Source organism: Microtus pennsylvanicus, chromosome 6 (assembly GCF_037038515.1).
Source record: "Microtus pennsylvanicus isolate mMicPen1 chromosome 6, mMicPen1.hap1, whole genome shotgun sequence".
Taxonomy (NCBI): domain Eukaryota; kingdom Metazoa; phylum Chordata; class Mammalia; order Rodentia; family Cricetidae; genus Microtus; species Microtus pennsylvanicus.
This window is the reverse complement of record NC_134584.1, coordinates 81,383,232-81,404,426: the sequence shown is the minus strand read 5'-3', so window position 1 is coordinate 81,404,426 and position 21,195 is coordinate 81,383,232. Positions and strand designations below refer to the sequence as shown.

General features: G+C 44.0%; 1 long non-coding RNA gene across 1 annotated transcript in view; it reads right to left on the bottom strand.

Annotated features, from left to right (window-relative positions):
• The window catches only part of LOC142852900 (uncharacterized), a 28,485-nt gene that overhangs the window by 5,762 nt on the left and 1,528 nt on the right, over positions 1-21,195 (bottom strand). Inside the window, exon 2 of the long non-coding RNA XR_012911016.1 lies at positions 10,045-10,181. This is a non-coding gene — a long non-coding RNA (uncharacterized LOC142852900). The remainder of the gene's footprint in view (positions 1-10,044; positions 10,182-21,195) is intronic.

Here is a 21,195-nt window from a genome sequence, read left to right as displayed (position 1 = left end):
AACTGCTATTTATTTTGGGCTGAAGAGATTGCTCAGCAGTTAAGAGTACTGACTGCTCTTCCCGAGGACCCAGGTTCAATTCCCAGCACCCACATGGCAGCTCACAACTGTCTGGAAATCCAGTTCCAGGAGATCTGACACCTTCACACTCACATAAAGTTAAAATAAAACCATAAAAAAAAGAAACTGCTATTTTTTTAAAGCTAAACCTAGCTGGGATAAGGCCTTAAAATCTCAGTCTTATAAGACATACAAGTTAATAGCCATATACTTCCGAAAGGATCAAATTTTTTTGATATGTTCAGCTTTGTATGTTTTCAAAGTTAAGCCTAAAACAAATAACTAGAAACCAAGTTTCTCTAGTTTAGATAAACCTAACAGATAATGGTCCTCAAACACTTCAGAGATCTGAGAGTATGGCATTTAAAATGTTTGACAAAAGCTTTTTATGGTAGAGAGACACGCTAGCTCTCGACAGCTCCCCTATCTCCTCCAAAGAAGATGTTGGGTGCAGAAGACCCTCCATGTCCATGTCCATGTGGCCATGGGGCAGAAACAGCTGCCAAGACACTGTCCAGACTGTGGACAAACAGGACACTGGGGAGTCGATTCCCCTGCTTTGCCTAGACAAGGTAAGCCAGTCCTTCCCAAGTTCCTACTGCACAGGAAAGTCTGTCAGATCTTCTGGGCCTGGCAGCCATAGACTGATGCTGCCCTGGGACCTCTGTCCCCAATGACCATGGGGAAATTGGGGTAGCTGTCTAGGTAGCCAGACAGTTTCTGTCATTTTTTGTTTGTTTGTTTGTTTTGTTTTTTTGAGACAGGGTTTCTCTGTAGCTTTGGAGCTTGTCCTGGAACTAGCCCTATAGACCAGGCTGGCCTTGAACTCACAAAGAACCACTTGCCTCGGAGTGCTGGGATTAAAGGTGTGCACCACCATTGCCCAGCCCCTGTCATTTTTAATAGATTTGGAAACTGCTTGGTCCGGGCTTCTGCTTACTCAGGTAACATGTATCCTTCTCTGGCTAGAGGGATGGCTCAGAGGTTAAGAGCACTGCCTGTTCTTGCAGAGGTTCTGAGTTCAGTTTCCAGCAACCACAGTGAGCCTCACAAGCATCCGTAATGGGATCTGGCGCCTCTTCTGCCCTACAGGCATGCATGCAGACAGAACACTGTATACATAATAAATAAATAAATCTTTTAAAAAATGTATCCTTCTCAGATTTGATGGTGTTTGACAACTAGGCTAGCCTTTTGCTCTGAAACCAAGGTGTAACTCTGTTCAGCCGTTTCACAGACACCTGCACGTTCCTAGGGAGAGATTGCTGCCCTATATCAATGAATCTGGCCTACGGGAAACTGATATTGAGTCATTCCACAAATTATCTGAAGAACTTTGCCACTATAGTCAGGACACATCTCCATTCCATTCTTTCTGGCAGTCTTCACTCTGCCCATGGCCACTTTCATTCAAAGGGCTGGTGGTAATAACTACAGCCCTGTGCCTACTCCATTCCTGCAGGAATGCAATAGAAAGGTCTCCAGGATGGCAGACCTCCTGCTGAGCACAAGACCACCTGCTGTCCTCCTCACCATCCCATGCCAACAGGTGTAGCACGAATAAGAAAAAACCAGAGACAGAAATTGGGGTTCAGCCTGAAAACCAGAAAAGCAAAGCAACCAAGCCACTAGACAAGTTTTACCTCTACCGAGGCTGGGCGACCACAGACTAAGCCGACTGAGCAGACTAAGCATGCAGCCTCTGTCTTCCCATTGTATATTCCCTCTAGTGCTGGGGTTAAAGGTGTGTGACTCCCTAGTACTGGGATTAAAAGTATGAGGTATGGATCATACCACCTGGATTTGTTTCTGCATTAATCTTGTGTAACCCAGGGTAGCCTTGAACTCACAGAAGTTCACCTGCCTCTGTCTCCCAGCTCCTGGGATTAAAGCTGTGTGCCACCACTTCCTGACCTCTAGTGGCTTAGTTTTGCCCTTATGATCTTTAGGCAAGCTTTATTTACTAAAACATAAATAAAATATCATTATAAACAGGAAGTAGCCAGATTAGAACTGGTGCCAACATATCCCAAAAGCTCTGGGTGTTCCGTTGGAACCTTCAACTTACTCCTGCATGATCTGAGAAGCCCATTCCTGTCTCTCCAAACAAAGGGAAGGCACCAAAAAGCCCAGTTCTGAATTCTGGGCAGCTGCAACAGCTTCCTCCCCTGAACCTGCTAGCCTCCCAAGTCTCCACCTAAAGCACTCAGCTTTTGACCATACTTGGGCACAAACTCAGCTTGTGGCAGACATGTCATCACCCCTGGCCTGCAACTTCTGTAATCTACCTGCTTCAGTTTGGGCGTGCTTCTCTAGCCTTGATCTCTGGGACTGGAGAATCTGCCCAGGAGCTGCTTTGCTCAAACAAACCTGTTGACATACTTTTTTCAGTTCGATTTGATCTGGCTTAGTGCATCGGTGGAGAAACCTATTATTGGGGGAACAGAAATCCTATTAAAGTATACTTGCATAGTGTACACCATACCTTGGCTTTGACTCCCAGCACCTCAAAAACTACATTGTAGTGGTACAAACCTATATACCCACCATTCAGGGGGTAGATGCAAAAGGATCTATTCAAGATCATAGTAAATTTTTATGTCACCCTGGGATACATGAGACCCTTTTTCAAAATAAATAAACATACTGACACAATGATTTTTGTTTCCTTTCCCCTTCATTCTTTTCTTCCTCTTCTTCCTTCTTCCTTCTTTTCTTTCTCTCTCTCTCTCTCTCTCTCTCTCTCTCTCTCTTTCTTTCTTTCTTTCTTTCTTTCTTTCTTTCTTTCTTTCTTTCTCAAGAATGTGGTGGAGCACGCCTTTAATCCCAGAACTTGGGAGGCAGATGGATCTCTGTGAGTTTGAGGTCAGCCTGGTCTACAGCGAGTTACAACCAAGAGTACACAGAGAAAATCTGTCTCAAAAACAAAAAAAAAACAAAAGAAGAGGAGTAGGAGAAGAAGGAGTGAAGAACCGGGACACATGCATGCTGACTGTTTTATGTCAACTTCACTGACATAGGCAACAATCACCTGAAGGGAGGGAACCTCAATTGAGAAAATGGCTCCATGAGATGAGGAAAGAGTCACTTCCTAGACTGGACCTCCAGGAAGGACCACCGTGGTCTGTGCTGCCACCAGAAGCCAGGTTGGTGTTTGTGGGTCTTGCTGCTGCCGCAGGCTGTGATGAAGTTTGAGATCCATGTGGCTGTAAGTGGTCTGTGCCACTGACTGGTGACTTGGTGATGTCCTTGAGATTTCCTCCCCGAGGTGAGAGTGGAGCGTATGACTGTAAGCAGACCATAAGGAGGCCTGAGGCCTGTGTGGGCCTCTGCAGCCACTGAGGGCCACAAGTGGGTCAGTAGACCTGATACAGACAGAGGCTATGTTGGTATCTATGGCCTGTGTCACCATTAAAGATCATTAGGGGATGTCTGTGGTCTGTGGTGCTGCCCAAAGCCATGTTGATGCCATGTTGATGTTGGAGGGTGTAACATGAGGGTCGGCTTGTTGGGGTTTCTGTCCCGCCTGATACCCCACAGCCAGAAAGCCCCCAAAGAAAATCACACAGAGATCTCCATAAGTTATAAAACTGATTGGCCCATTAGCTCAGGCTAATTATTAGCTCTTATAGGATGAGCAGCAGGCTATATCCTGCCACCCAGCTAGCTTAGCCCTGAAATAATTACACAGAAATGGTATTCATTTAAACACTGCCTGGCCCATTAGTTCTAACCTTTTATTGGCTAACTCTTACATATTCGTTTAACCCATCTCCATTAATGTGTATTGCCACTTGACTGTGGCTTACCCATGTGAGTCTAACCAGCGTCCATCTCGGGCAGGAGAAGCATGGCATCTGCCACACTTCCCTTCTTCCCAGAATTCTGTTCTGTCTGCTCCGCCCACCTAAGGGCTACCCTATCAAAAGGCTAAGGCAGTTTTTTTTTCAACTAATGAAAGCAACACATAGAAAGAAGAACCTCCTATACCAGGAGGGCTCTGTTGAGCTGACCCCATGTATCATGGGTGCTGGAGAACTGTCCCTGTCCCTTGATGGCTGCCACACTAGCAGCATGGCCTGGCTACTACCCAGGCCCACCCCATATCTCCCGCATCTGTGACCTTCTGGAGCACCTGAAGGGAGTCATCCTGTGGAAGCACAGCTGCAGGATCTGCAGGACTCGGGGCGGCAGTGAGATGTCCAGGAGGAATCTCGGCAAGGGGGCAGTGTTGATGGTGTAGCAGAAGCCAGAGACTTGAACCAGACCAACAGCTCATTGCAATGAACCTTTGCAAGTAAAGCTGTTTGTACAAAAGGGTACCGTGTGTGACTCGGTGCAGCTTCCAGTGCCACTGCCACAAATGAGTATGTGACAGAGACGTGGGAAAGACAGAGGAGCAAAATGATTCATGAAAGGCAGAACTGGAGAGAAGCCGCAGCTGAGAGAGAAGCAGGCTGTTGCCCAGAGGGATTGGCAAGATTTTTATTATTGTTGTTAATTTTTATTTATACTTTTTTCTGGGGATGTTACAAGGGTGGAAGCAGATATGGAAGGACTGGGAAATGAGTGGGATTTGGGTACGTGATGTGAAATTCCCAAAAGAACCGACAAAAAAATATTATGTTATAAAAAACGAAAAGAAAGAAAACGCCTCCATAAGATCCGACTGTATGCAAGCCTGTAGGGCATTTTTTAAATTAATGATTTATGTGGGTGGTCCCAGCCTATTGTGGGTGGGGCCATCCCTGAACTGGTGGTCCTGGGTTCTATAAGAAAGTATGCTGAGCAAGCCATGAAGAGCAAATCAGTAAGCAACACTCTTCCATGGCCTCTGCATCAGCTCCTGCCTCCAGATTCCTGCCCTGCTTGAGTTCCTGCCCTGACTTCCTTCAGTGATGAACATCAAGCTGAAGAGTAAGCCAAATAAACCCTTTCCTCCCCGACTTGCTTTGGCCATGCTGTTTCATCCCAGGACAGCAACCCTAACTAAGAGAGCATGCTTTGGCTCAGTTCTTTGTCCTCTTCTAAATCCAAAACCACAGCCAGGGAATGGTGACATCCACAGAGGGGATCTTTCCATCTCAAGGAAACCATGATGACCCCTATAGGTATGCCAGAGGCCCTTCTCCCAGGTGATTCTAGAGTCTGTCAGCTGACAAGTGAGACACCACCAAACCACTTCATCTCACAGTTTACTCTCTTGGCTTTAACAGAAAACCGCAAGTAATGGATTTGTATTTTTTTTCTATAGGATTTCATGTCTTCCCCCCAGAAATTGTAATTCCTATCAATAACATCATTTTCTTCTTTATAAAACTGAAAAATTGGAGACCAATAGAAAAAAAACATAAATTTTAAAATTTAGTGTTAGCATATACTTCAGTTAAAAAAGAAAACAGTTCAGTGGAAATAGGAGGGGGACAGGAAGATGTAACAAGGATTAAAATACATTATCTGCATTTATGAAATTGTCAAGAGTTAATTAAAAGAAATTCCAGATGACTCTTTGTAGCTAATGGAAACATAAAGAGAAATGCCATCAGCAGAGGTAGAAACATGCATGCATACAGCATATAAATAAACCTTTGTGATACTCCATTCTGGGCTATTGTGGAACTCTTTCATACGTCAACAGCCATTTGAGAGCAAAGCTTTGTCCTTTGGTGTTATGTGATAGATATTATACGACATCAGAAATTTTTCCTGTGTATTCAGATATATTGTCAATTTATCTTCAGTAAATATATGGGCATTCAGACAGTAACTGAGTAAAATAATAAAATAATATAAACATACGATTAGAATTGTAAACTCGGCGGTGGTGACGCATGCCTTTAATCCCAGCACTTGGCAGGAAGATTCTGAGTTTAATGCCAGCCTGATCTATAAGGAGAGTTCTGAGACAGCCAGTTCTAAGAAGAAAGACACACTGATGGTTTGGTAATGCATCCTATCCCATTCTCCTCTAAAGTAAAATATTATGAAGTATGAGAAGTCATTTATTTAGTAACTTTTGTTCAAGATCAGCCTCAGACTCTGCCTGTAGCAGAGTATTTTATGTGTAGCTTGAGTTTTGCCACCTAGGGTATCAGAACAACGTGCACTAAAGACGCAGACAATAGAGGCAGCAACTTCTGTGCTTCTTTAGTGGCATCTGGAATGCTGTCCAGCCTTTATTCCCTGGCAGGTGTGTGAGGGTGACGAGCACAGTGCACAGCTGCCTGGATTCACACTAGCGCACCAGTCCAGATGTGAATCAGTGAAGACGTCAAATACTGCCCAATCTTGTAATTAAGATGGTGTTGACCTCAGCCTCTGAGATGCTTTCTAGGTCCTTCAGAGGCTGAAGGACCACACATGAGAACTGACTCCTGGGACGTGAGCTCTCGGAGAACGGTGCTGCTTTCGCTTCGTCCATCTATGAACGCCACTGTTGCTCCTCTCACAAACGATCTGCGCTAGGTAGATCCAGGGCCATGGCGACTCAATCTCATCCCGTGCGCTTTTAGAAGAGAGCAAATAAGGCCTGGGACAGCACTGTACAGTAGCAAGGATGGGACCAGAGACTAGGAACGCCCCAGGAGAGAAGAATGCTGCTGGGACTCTTGCCAGGATCCAGCCCAAGCCACTGGCATTTTTTATGGAAGTGTTCTGCATACAGGAGGCTGTTTACCACCCCTGTCCTCCAAAACGAAGGTCCTGCCATTTGACAACTGAAAATGCCTTGCATATTTTTCAGTGTCCACCAGAGGGCGCGTATTACCGCATCTCACACACGTTTGCTTACAAGCACCTTCAGAGAAGTAGTGGAATTCAATACAGAGATCAGGATTGTGGAGTTTATGGTTAGACTCCCCTATCGAATATAGGCTAATAGAACCGGCTGGCTCTGGATAAGGGTGATAAGCCGAGAACAGATAACTGCATTTCTCAGTGAAATGCTACACTTGGAGTTTCTAATCACATGAATACTCTGTGACTCATTTGTACCCCACAAAAGAGGTGACTGCTTAAGCCGTCACTGTAGAACATTGCAGCAAGTGCACATTAGAATTTGCAACTGTGCTCTGAACACGTTACTAGCAAGTAGCCTGGCTCTTCTATGAGGGATCAGCCTTAAGGTATGTTACTTATGTGTGATTCCTACCTGGCAGCTGCTGTTTGTATTTCTAAGGGTTTCCTCTATCTATATAGATTTGACATTTGCAAAGTCAATCTTGTAGTGTCCTTGCTATTTCTTGTTTTTTTCATTAATAGAGGCAGGTGGATCTCTATTAGTTCAAGGCCATCCTGGTCTACAGAGTTCCAGGACAACCAAGGCTACACAAAGAAGCCCTGTCTCAAAAAAACCAAAGCCAAAACAAAACCAGTATGTAATTATTTTTTAAAAAACATATTTAACTTTGTAAAGTTATACATAGTCTAGCTATAACATAATTTCTTAGTTTTTTTCTTACACATTGAGACTGTTTCCAATGTTTTGTTTTGATTCTTAAAGGATTTATTTCATCATCTTCATAATGGCCACCACCACCACCACCACCAGAATTGAGCAGGAGCTGACTCTATAACTGACCGCCCTAGAACTGCTAGGTCAACCAAGCTTGCCTCATGAGCACATAGTTCTGTCTGCTCCTGACTCCTGAGTTCCGAGATCAAAGGTATGTGCCACCATGCCTGGCTCAGTTTATTTTATTTTCAATTATGTGTATGTGTCTGTGTGTAGGTATGTGTTTATGAGTGCAGGAGCCCAAGGAGGCCAGAAGAGGGCGTTAGATCCCCTGGAGCTGGAGTGACAGGTTGTTGTGAGCCACCTTTTGTGCATGCTAAGATCTTGGATCCTCTGCAAGAACAGAATGCACTCGAATTCTCTTACCTGCAGAGTCACCTATTCAATCCCTTGTTTTTGTTTTAAAAAAAAAAACATTTATTTGCCTTTTGGGGACAGGGTTTTACTAGGTAGTTCTTCCATAATTTCTTGGGTCAAAAGTCAATCTTTTTAATCTTGACTTGTAATAGTATCACTCTCAGGTAAGAGGAAACAATTAGGGGCTTGTTTTCACATCTTAAAATTTTTTAGTATGTACATCTACAAATACATATCTATATAACTATTTAGAAAGTGTTTGTATGTTCTACATTGTGGCATATGCCTGTAACTCCAGGATTCAATAGGCGGAATCTGAACTCGGTGTGTTCACAGCCAGCTTGGCCTGTGTCTATATAGTGATTTACAGGCCATCCACGTCTACGAATGAGATTGTCTCAAAACAAAACAAAAAACTATGGTACAAATGGGAGGCATATCAAAAAATTTTAAGCAAAGGAATGATAAGGTTTCCTACAGAAGGCTCACGCTGGCTTCTTTATTCTAAGATATAAAGAGGGAATCAAGAATCTATTTCAGTATCTAAGCTAGAGATAAATAGTGGCTCGAGGCAGGGGATTGCAGTGGAAGAAGTGGAAGCAGGGGCAGGAGGGGAATGAAGGTCAGATTCCTGCTCTATTTTCACAGGAAGACAATTGACTATGGAGTATGAGAGAAGAAGACTGAAGATTAATTCCAAGTTGTGGAGACCTTCACAGTTGGAAAGTTAATGTTGACATTAATAACAGGAAAGGGGCTGGATGTGGGAGAGGTTTAGAACCAGGAGTGGGGATTGGGTCTGTAGAAGGCAACACTGCTAAGTATCCACTGAATGTGAGTCCAGAGGTCTAGAGTACAGCAAAAATTTATTTGGGGTTATTAGCATATAAGTGGTCTTTACATCCAGGAGACTTCTTACATTCCAACATGATGAACACTATGCACCAGGCATGTTCTGTGTGTTCTGTGTTACTTGTAGATTGACTCATTTAACCTTCAAAATATTTTGTCAAAGCAGGGCAATTTTGTTTTTGTTTTGTTTTTCAAGTCAGGACTTCTCTGTGTAGTCCTGACTGTCTTAGAACTCATTTTATAGACCAGACTGGTCTTGAACTCAGAGAGCCGCCTGCCTCTGACTCTTGAGTGCTAGGATTAAAGGCGTGCATCACCACTGCCCAGCCCTGGTAGTGTATAACTTTAATCCCAGCACTTGAGAAGCAGAGGTAGATAGATATCTATGAATTCAAGGTCAGCCAAGTCTATATAAAGAGTTCCAGGTAGCCAGAACTCAAATAACCCTATCGAAGAAAGAAAGAAAGAAAGAAAGAAAGAAAGAAAGAAAGAAAGAAAGAAAGAAAGAAAGAAAGAAAGAAAGAAGGGCCGGGCGGTGGTGGCGCATGCCTTTAATCCCAGCACTCGGGAGGCAGAGGCAGGCGGATCTCTGTGAGTTCGAGACCAGCCTGGTCTACAAGAGCTAGTTCCAGGACAGGCTCCAAAACCACAGAGAAACCCCGTCTTGAAAAACCAAAAAAAAAAAGAAAGAAAGAAAGAAAGAAAGAAAGAAAGAAAGAAAGAAAGAAAGAAAGAATCAAAACTGTTTCAAAGGTACACTTCTCTTCCAACTAACAACATATTCTAGGAATATCAGGGAGATTGAAAAATATTTTCATTCAAACCAAAAGAGCAGGGAGTTCATTCCTAGTTACATATCCTCTTCTTCCTTTTCTTCTCTTTTTGGTGGCACTGGCTGCTCAGTCCTAGGCCCTACACATGCTGGGCCAACACTCTGCCACTGAGATTCTTCCAGCATTGTTATTTGCTTTTGTGTGAGCCCTCCTGAAGAACAGGCACTGGGCCAGCACTAGGCTCAGCGGTAAAGCATGTGTGCAAGCCCAGCAACCTAAACTTGATCCTGTAGAAGGAGCTGCGGGCTGTGTTCCTGCTGCCCGGTTCCCGGCTGCCTAGCTAGCTTATGCCCCGAAATAACAACACACAAATTGTATTCATTTAAACACTGTTTGGCCCATTAGCTCTAGTCTCTTGCTGGCTAACTCTCATATCTTGCTTTAGCCCATATCTAATAATCTGTGTAGCACCACGAGGTGTTGTCTTACCAGGAAGATTCTAGTGTACGTCCATCTTGGGCTGGAGCTTCATCGTGTCTGGCCTGGAGAGGAGAGGCATGGTGTCTGGCTCACTTCCCTTCTTCCCAGCATTCTGTTCTGTCTACTCCATCCACCTATGTTCTGACCTATCAGGCCAAACAGTTTCTTTATTAATTAACCAATGAAAGCAACAGATAGACATATGACCTTCCCACATCATGATCCCAGTGACCTACACACTTGAAGTACATACCTGACCTCCACAGGTACCCTGGGACACATGTGTGTGCACGTACGCATAATAATAAAAATTAAAAATGTTATTTAGGACAAGGAAGTTGTTACCACACTAAATGCAGAACTCAGTGGGATTGGTCCTAGGCCTGTGTACTACCCTTTACAGACATGCACGTGAGACAGTGAAGGACGGAAGGACTACGTGGACTACTCCTGAACGTGTCCAGAAAGAGAATTCAAACTGTCCTACTGGCACCAAGGGGTCTCAACAATAAGCTTGGGACAAAGATTCACATAAGCAGATACAGAGCGCCTTTCAGCCTCCTCTCTACTGTGGGGCGAAGATGATCCGAAAGAAGAGGGAGGAAGGAAGAATTGTCAAAACGCTTTTCCATGCTGATCAAGCTTTGAAGGAAGGAGCTGGAAACAGCATCACCCTTATCAACGGCGCTCCTTCCAGAGTTTCACAAGAGTTCTGGTAACTCCAGTCAATCATAATTTCTTAAATAACCCCACAAGGGAAGGAAAAACAGGTGGGCATCTACATAAGCGAGGTGTGACTACGTAGGCTCTCCTCTACTGCACACAGGAGCCAGTCCCAGCTGCTTGCACCACCTCAGGACCAGAGAGCAGCAAGGCCCTCAAGCGCTCGAGTGACAGCACAGGAAAAAGAATCCAGAAAATATCCTGTTAAGGTCACTTTCATAGCATGAAAAAAATTTTTCTTTTGGGGGAAGATGATGTAATGCTAAAACAAAACAAACAAACACTTAAAAGAAAGGAAAGACAGGCGTAACTAACCAAAAGTACCCTTTTAGCCTGTTTTTTTGTTTTGTTGTTTTTGAAGACAAGGTTACTCTATGTTATCCTGGCTGGAACTTGGTATGTAAGTCAGGCTGGCCTGGAACCCACAGAGATTCTCCTGTCTCTGCCTCCCAAGTTCTAGGATTAAAGACATCGAGGCCAAGCTGGGTGGTGGTGTCACACACGTCTATGAGGCCAGCCTGGTCTACAAAGGGAGTTCAGGACAGCCAGAACTGTTACACAGAGAAATGCTTTCTCAAAAAATCAAAAAGAGAAAAAAAGATGTGGAGGGGAGGTCACCATCCCTGCCCCTGGCTTCTCTTTAGCTATTCTTTTCTCAATAACCTTCTTTAAGTGGAAGAGGATCAAGAGAAATGGTCAGGAGGAAATTTAAATGCAAGAAATGTGAGAAATAGAAGATTTGTACTAAAAATAAAAATGGAGACATAAGAACAGCTTTGCTATTTTAATGAGTTTGATTCTGGACACAGATAAATGGCACCTTAAAATACTTAAAGAGCTTGAGTAGCAGTCATAAAATAGTGTTAATAATTTCAGGAAACATTTGTCTTTATTTTGTTTTTTCAAGACAGGGTTTTTCTGTGTAACAATTCTGGCTGTCCTGGAACTCACTCTGTAGACCAGGCTAGACTCGAACACACAGAGATCCGCCTGTGTGATCCACCTCCCTGAGCGCTGGGATTAAAGACGTGAGCCACTACCACCCAGCGTTAGGAAACATTTTATGGGCAAAATGTCAGGCTGAATTTATCAGGAATTATTGCTGTCAAAGTAACCTTACATATATTTTAAAAAATTAATAAACTCAACACCTAAAAAACCCAGCACTCAGCCAAGCTAAACTCCATGTCTTTTTCACTAGCATTATATTGAGACACTTCTATATCATTAAATATTCTTCTACACTGTAATTTTAAATACCCTCCTAGCACTTGGTTATGTGAATATATAATAAATTACTTCACCAATCCGCTGTAATCAAGTTCAAACTTTAAAGCTTTGGCTTTTAAAAATCATACTAGGATTCAGGTGTGGCCACTCTAAATAGGATGGGATTTCCTTTCCTGCAGCACTCAGATTAACCCGATTTATAGACATAGGCATGTATGTATAGAAGTGTATAGAGATAGACAGACGTGTATGTATGCAGTGGAAGTTGACACTGGATGAGGAGCAGTAGGTAGGAAGTAAGTGTGGTATACAGAGACTTAGTTTTGCAGGATCAAAAGATCTGTGGCCTGGCACAGCAGGGTCACATATACTTGTAATCACAGCACTCAGGTGGTGGCAGGGATAGCAATATATTGAATTCAAGACCGGTTTGAACTCCATAGAAAGACACCCCACCCTGTGTTCTGGAGGGGATTCCTAGGAGTGGTTGTGCAATAATGCCTTCATGTATAAAAATTGTCTAGATAGCAGATTTTACATTAAATGTTTTTTATTGTAGTTGAAATTAATGAAAACATTTAAACCCTGTGTCAAGTGTCTGGAAACAGAAGAAGGGGTTTTGTGTTGACGTCAGGTGCCCTGATGTTTTCCTGTTGTCTTCGAGGCCTGGCGTCCCCTTGACCATGCAGGTGTTTTCAGAGGAAGAAAGGAAACAGTGGCTGGAGGCCCTGGGTGGAAAAGAAGCTGTAAGAATATCAGAGCTTTATTTCAAATCCTGGATAGCCGACTTGGCTCATTTCTAAGCTATTTTTGTTTTATAGCATTTGAGAACAGTTCTTTGCCGGAACTGGTGTTTAAACTCATCTGGAAGCCATGCAACTCTCTAGTAGATTAGCGTGGGGCAGCTGCAGAACACCCATGGCTGAGACATTGTTCGAATTCAGTTCTGACCTTCCTTAACTTTACCGTCTGATTGACTTTGCTTTGAGCCAGCAAAACTTTCAATTTCTATTTTACCAATTTTACCAGATTTTTTGGGGGGGGGGCGGGGAGATGGCAAGTACATTAAATGCTTGCCATGTATTTTAGACGGGATAGTAAGTACATGGCAGCATTAGCGACCACTCCCCACATGGGCCTGATACTTAATATAATGGTTTTGCTTTGCAGCATCGAGTAACCTTTTAGAGACTGGGCCTCTGTATGGCTACAGTTTCAAGGAATGGACTAAAGGGTGTGACATGGGTCCCAGGGAACCTGACCTCTATTGGCACTTGGTTCCAGCACTGCCTTATTTTCTGAGTGCTGCTGGCATTTGGGGCTCAGAATCGGCAGGTAATGTACTGAGTTGGGGGTTTAGCGGAGACAACTTTAGGAAAAAAAACACAGATTGACACTCGGCATACCATGTAAAGTGTTAGGATTCAGAGTAAGCAGGAAGCAACAGACGATTTTGAAGATTCAGGGTAGGGGGTGATTTGAAGATGGAAGAGGCTTCAGAACAGAGCCTCCTTAGGGGCTAACGCGGTGCTGCTTAGGCTAGCTGTGAGCCCAGCTGCAATCATGCTGTCGGAAGTACAGGGAATGAGAGGCCGCTTGGTAGTGTGTCTGAGAGTGACAGCCTAGCTGCTGTGTTCTAAAGAGACTGTTTCACCCTGTCAGAACTACCCGGAGTCACCATATCTGAGCCCGAATCAGACTCCATCTTTTTGTTTCTGACTTTTTAATTTTTGTACTAAGTCTGGAATTCAGGGTCTCACCATGCTGAGCAAGTGTTCTTTCGTTGGACTGTCCACGCCTCTCGTTCTGTTCATACTTAATTAGTTCTTAGAGTTTTAGCTGGAGTTTTGATGGAGGCCCAGGCAGGTGCTTCAGTGGTTGGGAGTACTCACTGCTCTGCAGCAGAGGACCTGCAGAGGTCCCAGCACTCATGCTGAGCTGCGGATAACCGCCTGCAACTCCAGCTGCAGAGGGTCAAATGCGTCTGGCTTTCACAGGCACCGAGACTTACACACACACCCCTATACACAGATAATTAATATTTTTTAAAAGAGTTTTGAAGCCTGGTATGGTGGTACATTCCTTTAATCCCAATACTTGGGAGGCAGAGACAGGCGGATCTCTGAGTTACAGGCCAGCCTGACTTATATAAAGAGTTTTGGGACAGCTGGGGCTATAGAGAATGATCCTCTCTCCAAAATTAAAAGAGTTTTGGTAGTATTGGGATGTAGTTATGCTATTCCTTTATCCTCTGTGGTAAAGACACTTCATTAGCCGTGGTGATCTTCCCAGAAGTACTTTAGACAGTGAACTTCCGTAGCACGAATATCCATGGTTGAGTCTTTGAGATAAATGGGCTTCCAGTTTGATTTAGTCGGGAGCCCATGATCAGGTTGGCTTCCCCTACCAGACCACAGCAAGACTGTGGGAAGACTGTTCAGTGATACATTGTATGGGGACTGTAACGTGTAGCATACATTTATGGATGTTGTATGCCTTGCAAGTAGTTTGTGCTAGGACTCTGAGAAGCCGGATGACTGCCACGCTAGCGCAGATTTATTTACTTAAACATGGGCATGGATTATCTCCTACCTTTGTGAAATTCAGGAGCAGTCAGGAAACAGTGACTTAGATATCATTGGTTGGAATGCATCAGTGCCTGTAAGGTGGAGAGTTTCCCGCTTACACAGACTTGTAACAAGTTCCTTAAGGACTGCAGACTCTGTAATCTTTTTTTGTCAGTCTGGCATGCTTCTTTAGAGAGAAGCAAACCGAGAAAAGTCCTGCATGCACTGCTTCTGCATATGAGTGTACATAGTACGTCATTAGCCACGGACAGCACAGCGCCCCTGCAGTCTCGTGCAGACTCCACACAGGGCTTCCCCATACTGACTAGTTCTGACGTAAGCTGGCTGTCCTAACTTACTTCAACTCGGCACTGCTGTCTGGAGTGTTGGTGGCAGATCTTACAAGTTGGGCATTTGCATCTAGGTCACGTCTGTTTGAGTTCTGCCAGTGACAAGTCCTGGTCTTTGCAGCACACTATGGTATAAATTGGGTGTGGTAATTGGTGAATACAACCCCAGAGCGGGCATGCTGAAGCCGTGCATAGGGCTGGGTGTGCAGTGCGGGTGGGTGGTGAAGAATGCCATGCCCCTGCAGGAGGGCCACCACCCCAGCGTGGGATGCACTCTCAGCGGGGGTGGGGCATCAAAGCTTGTTGCTCCTACAGAGTCAGGGGATGAGGCCCAATGTGAAGCTTTTTCTCCCGTGGACTGTCTAGTTCATCCTTATGCTACACAGGTTTCGTTTCCCAAGCTGCTTATTTGGCACAAATTTAGAGCTGTCCCAAAGGGCTCCTGAATAGCAAAACATTTCTGTCAGGAAGTTCCAGGCGTGAGGGAACTCTGTTCTGTAAAGCAGGGGTGGAGACCAAATGTGTATTTCATGTGCTACATTATCTAATAATAAGTTCATAAAATTGAAATTTTGCATGTTCTTCCTTGAGTTGATTTGCTGAAAGTGTTCTCTCTTTCTTTCTTTTACTAGCGCATCCATACTTGTAATAAAGCCATTTATCCATACTTGTAATAAAGCCATCATTCCAAGACCACAAGGAGGTAAGTGTTCACTTTTCCTGATGTCACCAACCCCAAGCAGTTGCTGGGGCTCAGTCTGCACCTTTTTAAAGCCCTCATTGCCCACCCGAGCGTTACTGTGAGCTCCCCTCCTGTCTTTTCGTAGTTTAGGTCTACAGTTGTGAATGGCGCTGAGAAAGCTTCTGATGGAAGCTTCAGGAGCCTGTGGAAGAGTCTGCTCCTTGGCCCTCTGCTTCCAGGCCTCCTCATCCTGCCGCTTGTCACTCTCAGTAGAAATGATGGAGTCCTGGAACATGGTGATGTTTGGTTGAGAGGAGCTAGGTGCTGCAAAGGTCCTAATGCTGTAGTGCACAGCAGCCATGTTCAATGAGCAAGAGAAAGGGAGAAAAATGTTAAGGTGAATGTAAGAATTACTTCAGATATTTGAAACAGTAATCCTTGGCCACAGTGAGTAATACATAATAAGAGTGGCCCCAGCTGGATGGTGAACCCCTAGTTACTGGGCAGATTTCCTTGTGTGAGCACTTATTATATACAGCAGTGTTTCTGTGCAGCCCGTGGTTCTGTGCAGGCTGTGGTTCTGTGGAGGCTGTGGTTCTGTGCAGCCCATGGTTCTGTGCAGCCCGTGGTTCTGTGGAGACCATAGTTCTGTGGAGCCCGTGGTTCTATGGAGGCTGTGGTTCTGTGGAGCCCGTGGTTCTGTGGAGCCCATGTTTTGTAGAGGCTGTGGTTCTTGGAGGCTGTGGTTCTGTGCAGCTGATGTTTCTGTGCAGCCCGTGGTTCTGTGGACTGTGGTTCTGTGCAGACTGTGTTTTTTGGAGGCTGTGGTTCTGTGGAGCCTGTGGTTCTTGGAGGCTGTGGTTCTGTGAAGCCTGTCGTTCTGTGCAGCTGTGGTTCTGTGAAGCCTGCAGTTTCTGTGCAGTCCGTGGTTCTGTACAGGCTGTGGTTCTGTGGAGCCCATGGTTCTGTGGAGCCTGAGGATCTGTGGAGCCCGTGGTTCTGTGGAGGCTGTGGTTCTGTGGAGGCTGTTGTTCCTTGGACTGTGGTTCTGTGCAGAATGGTGTTTCTGGCAGTCTTGTGATTCTGGCAGGAAGTCAGGACTGAGAACTCTTCTTTCATAAACCCATGGCTTTAATTTTCTTGCTTTGGTTTAATTTTTGACAACCCAGGTATTTATTCCTGTCAGCCCTTGACAGCTTCTAGTCTTGCAGCCTCTGAGTGTTTGCTATATACGGCATATACTCTTAAACTTTGGAAAATAGCAGTGGCAAGGACGTGCTGAGCTGTTCACGTACTGCATGGCAAGGATCCGCGCCAGGGAAAACAAAGTGTTCCCACCTCTGTACTCAGGGAGTACCGATAGGAGACAAAAACGGCACAGTGTGGCACACTCGCTTTGTACTCACTTTTGGTAGATTTGGTGGAATTAAGGCTGCACTTAGCAAAGCCATAGACTGTGTAACAGAAACAGTTGTGATCACTTCTGCTAATTCTCGATTCGAAGACTAGAGATCTATAGCCTGGTACTGGACGTTGGCAGGTGCTCCTGCAGGGGAGTGTGTTCTTCCTCTTTCTTATACTGATGTTCTCCAGCCCTTCTTCGTGTGTCCCTCCTTCTGGCCTTTCCCCTTTGTCTCTGTCCTTTCTTGTTCATCCTAAAGAACTGTAAATAAACCTCCTGGAAATGGTTTGCAAAGCAGGAAGAGAGATAACTTGTGTTTTATAAAGTGTTATCAGTAGTGGATTCTGGACACAGCTGTTCAATTTTAACTATTAAAATTCCCTTGAAAGCTGGGCAGTGGTGCCTCATACCTTTAATTCCAGCACCCAGGAGGCAGAGGCAGGTGGATCTCTGAGTTTGAGACAACCTGGTCTCCAGAGAAAGTTCCAGAACAACCAGGGCTACAGAGAAAGTCTGTCTTGAAAAACAAAAAACAAACTAACGAAAAATTCACTTTAAGACTAGTGTTACAGATTCTGGACCCAGTTTATACCTAAGGATTAAAAGTCCCCAGGAAGCTGTGTTAATGCCGTGGTCCCTTAGGCCTGACCGCAGGGGCTGGAGTGCCGCTATTTTTAATTAAAGTTTTGAAACAAAAGCAAAATCTCCAAATATATGCCAGCTTGGTCATAAGCAAACATTTATGTTAGAAAAAAATATAAAATTGCATTTTCAGATTGGCCTGTTGAATCACACAAATCATCTATTTTAAATTATGAAAATAATAAAATCATTTAAAAAGCTTGAGTACAGTGAAAATTATCAGAACGCTCATTGCCCAGGAAGCATCTAACAGAAACTTTCCCTTGTTAATCAGAAGCTCAGATTCACATTGAAAAGCCTTCATTCATGTTTCGAGTTTTCTCTAACTGAGCTACTCCTAGCACTTTTGGCAAAATATGGAGATTATTTCTATGTAGCTTCCCTTAAAGATTGGTATTATTTTCTTTTACTGTTTAAAATATTCTGTATTTATTAACTTAAAATATTTTATATTGCAAGTTGAATTCTAAGAATTGGACATTTTGATTTTCATCATGGAGGCTCTCCTACAAACAAATACATTTTCCAGTTCTGCCATTTCCATGGGCAGTGCACAGGCTTCAGCAGTTTTCAGACAATGAAGCAAAAGTGCCATTACCTTAAATTTGTTTTCTTTATTTTAAAAAGGGAAGAAGCAGTAACTACTCATCCTGTAGCATTTTATGCCTCTTCCTTTTAGGTGCACGGCTGGATACGATGGGATTCACGATTCTCAGAAAGTGCATCAGTGCTGTTGAGACACGAGGTAACAGTTGTGCTCACCCGTAGCTTTAGTCCTGGAAACTGTGGGTGTGTAACACCGCAGACCACGGCAGCACTCGGCGCATGCTTACACGTTACAGCGTAAACAGTCTAGAAACTGTAGGTGTGTAACACCGCAGACCACTGCAGCACTCGGCGCATGCTTACACGTTACAGCGTAAACAGTCATCTTTCTAGATAGCAAGGTCAGTTGGAATATTGACATAGAACATTAGTAACATTTATGCTAGTCTACACCAGTCACTAAGATTCTGAGTCACAACCATGTCATAAAGGAGTCGGGAGTCAAAGGTGAGGTTTGTATCTAATATTTATTCCCATAATCATTTATGCACTTGGTATTGACTTGGGAATCATGTTCAATGCTTGAAGAATAAAGGACAGGTGTAGAGCTGGACAAGAGAGAATAAGCCATGAGGAACAGTGTCCTACGCCAGCATCGTGCAATCAAATGTATAAAATATTCTTATGTCTACTAGCCGCTGGCTGGAGTGTGTCTTACCTGTTAAACACTGCAAAATCCCAAATGAAATAAAAGACACTCTCTAGTCACCAGACTGTCCTGTTGAGCAACAAGGAGGACTTACAAGTCACACACACACACACACACACACACACACACACACACACACACTGGAGGCGCAGTGTGGTGGTACAAGTGGACACAATGTTCTAGGACAGTATCTCGCCAACCGGCTCTGGACACATCATGGCTGTGCTCCAGGAGGTGAATCCCTGAACACTGTGCACACTTAGGGAAGTGCTGAGAGACCACGGAAGATTCAACCTAGCTGCTAGCAGGAGATCCTTCTTTAAGATGCCATTTTGCACATCCTCTTTTTCTGCCACCCGCATCCCATTCACACCCCTGCTGCTAGGCTGCTTGAGGAAGGGTTACTGTACTCATCAAAGGAAGAAACACCTGATGTCTTCTCAGCAAGGCACGAGGTGGCATAGAATGAGTGAAGATGACAGGACGAGAGACAGTTTCATCAGGCATATAGAAGAAGGTCGGGCATTCTAAGCAAGGGGGTTCACAACCAAGGAAAAGGACGCATGGTTCCCCGTAGTTAAGCGCTAATCAGAAGCACGTGCTCATTAAATGCTCTTTTTGTTTGCTTGGTTGGCGTGGGGTTTTTTGTTTATTTGTTTTTGTTTTTTGAGATAGAGTTTCTCTGTGCAACAGCCCTGAATGTACTAGAACTTACTTTGTAGACAAGGCTGGCCTCAAAATGGCAGATATCATCTGTACTCTGCCCAGTACCGAGTGCTGGGATTAAAAGCATGCACCACCACTGCCCCGCTCCAGCAAATGCTTATTGGATGGCTGGAACACCTTCAGAAAACCTTCACGGCCAGTGCATTCCAAAGCCGGGGCATAAAGAAAGTCACAGTGTCTTGGGAACTATTCAAAGCTGCAAGACAAATATGGCAACAATTTTACCAGGTTTTCTGATGGATGAACTGTTTAAAATATTTGCCCATACATATCATTGTGCACATTATCTGTTTGTCTGTGAGCGTTTGCCAACTGTCCAGTTCTGGTCAAGTCTTCAATGGGGCTTTTAAAGGCGAGGTGTGAGTGTGCTTTTATAACCTCACACTCCTGGGTGAGAGTGTAGCAACTCCAGTTGGGTGCCGTCCTGGGCTACACAGTGAGAGCATGCCTCTAAACTGCTTTTGAAGAAGAAATGTGTATCTTCGTGCTATACAAAGACCCTGGGAGACCAATGTTCACTCTTTATCGTTAGAGATTCTATGATGAGAAGGCATGTAAATTGTGACTAGAGGGTTCCACTGGGCAAAGTAAAAAAAAAGTGATAAAATTGTACCTGAAATATAAGCTATAAAATTACTAGTGTTTCTTTCTTTCTTTCTTTCTTTCTTTCTTTCTTTCTTCTTTCTTTCTTTTTTTTTGAAGAAAGAGCAGCCATGAATAGGTTGATTTAACTCAATATTCAAGTAGATTATGTGACCCTTATAATAAATACAGTATTATATACCACATAACAAATATTTATAATCAGTTGTTGTAAAAGTGGAATGGACTGCTTTTTGTCCCACCCGGTTCCTACATGGCTAGCTTAACACCCGAAATAACAACTCACAAATTGTATTCATTTAAACACTGCCTGGCCCATTATCTCCAGTGCCTTATTGGCTAACTATCACATATTGATCTAACCCATTTCTAATATCTGTATTGCCACTTGACCGTGGCTTATGAGTCTAACCAGTGTCCGTCTCAAAGAAGAGAGTCATGGCATCTGCCTGACTCTGCTTTCTTTCTCCCAGCATTCTGTTCAGTCTACTCCACCTATCTGAATTCTGCCCTATCAAAAAGCAAAGGCAGTTTTTTTATTAACCAATGAAAGTAACACATAGACAGAAGGCCCACCTACTCCAAACAGTAATATAAATATTATTTTGGAGATGTAAATTTCTACCAACAGGATTCCAGAACAAGAAACTGAAGTATTATCAACTATTGCCTATCTTTTTGTGTGTCAGCGATATTTGTGTGTGATCTGTGTTCCTGTATCTGAGTGTGGGTGCATGCATATGCAGGTCTGTGTGTGACCTGTACCCCTGTATATGGGTGTGGGTGCATGCATGTGCAGGTCTGTGTGTGACTGTACCCCTGTATATGGGCGTGGGTGCATGCATGTGCAGGTCTGTGTGTGACTGTACTCCTGTATCCGAGTGTGGGTGCATGCATGTGCAGGTCTGTGTGTGACCTGTACCTCTGTATCTAAGTGTGGGTGCATGCATGTGCAGGTCTGTGTGTGACTGTACCCCTAT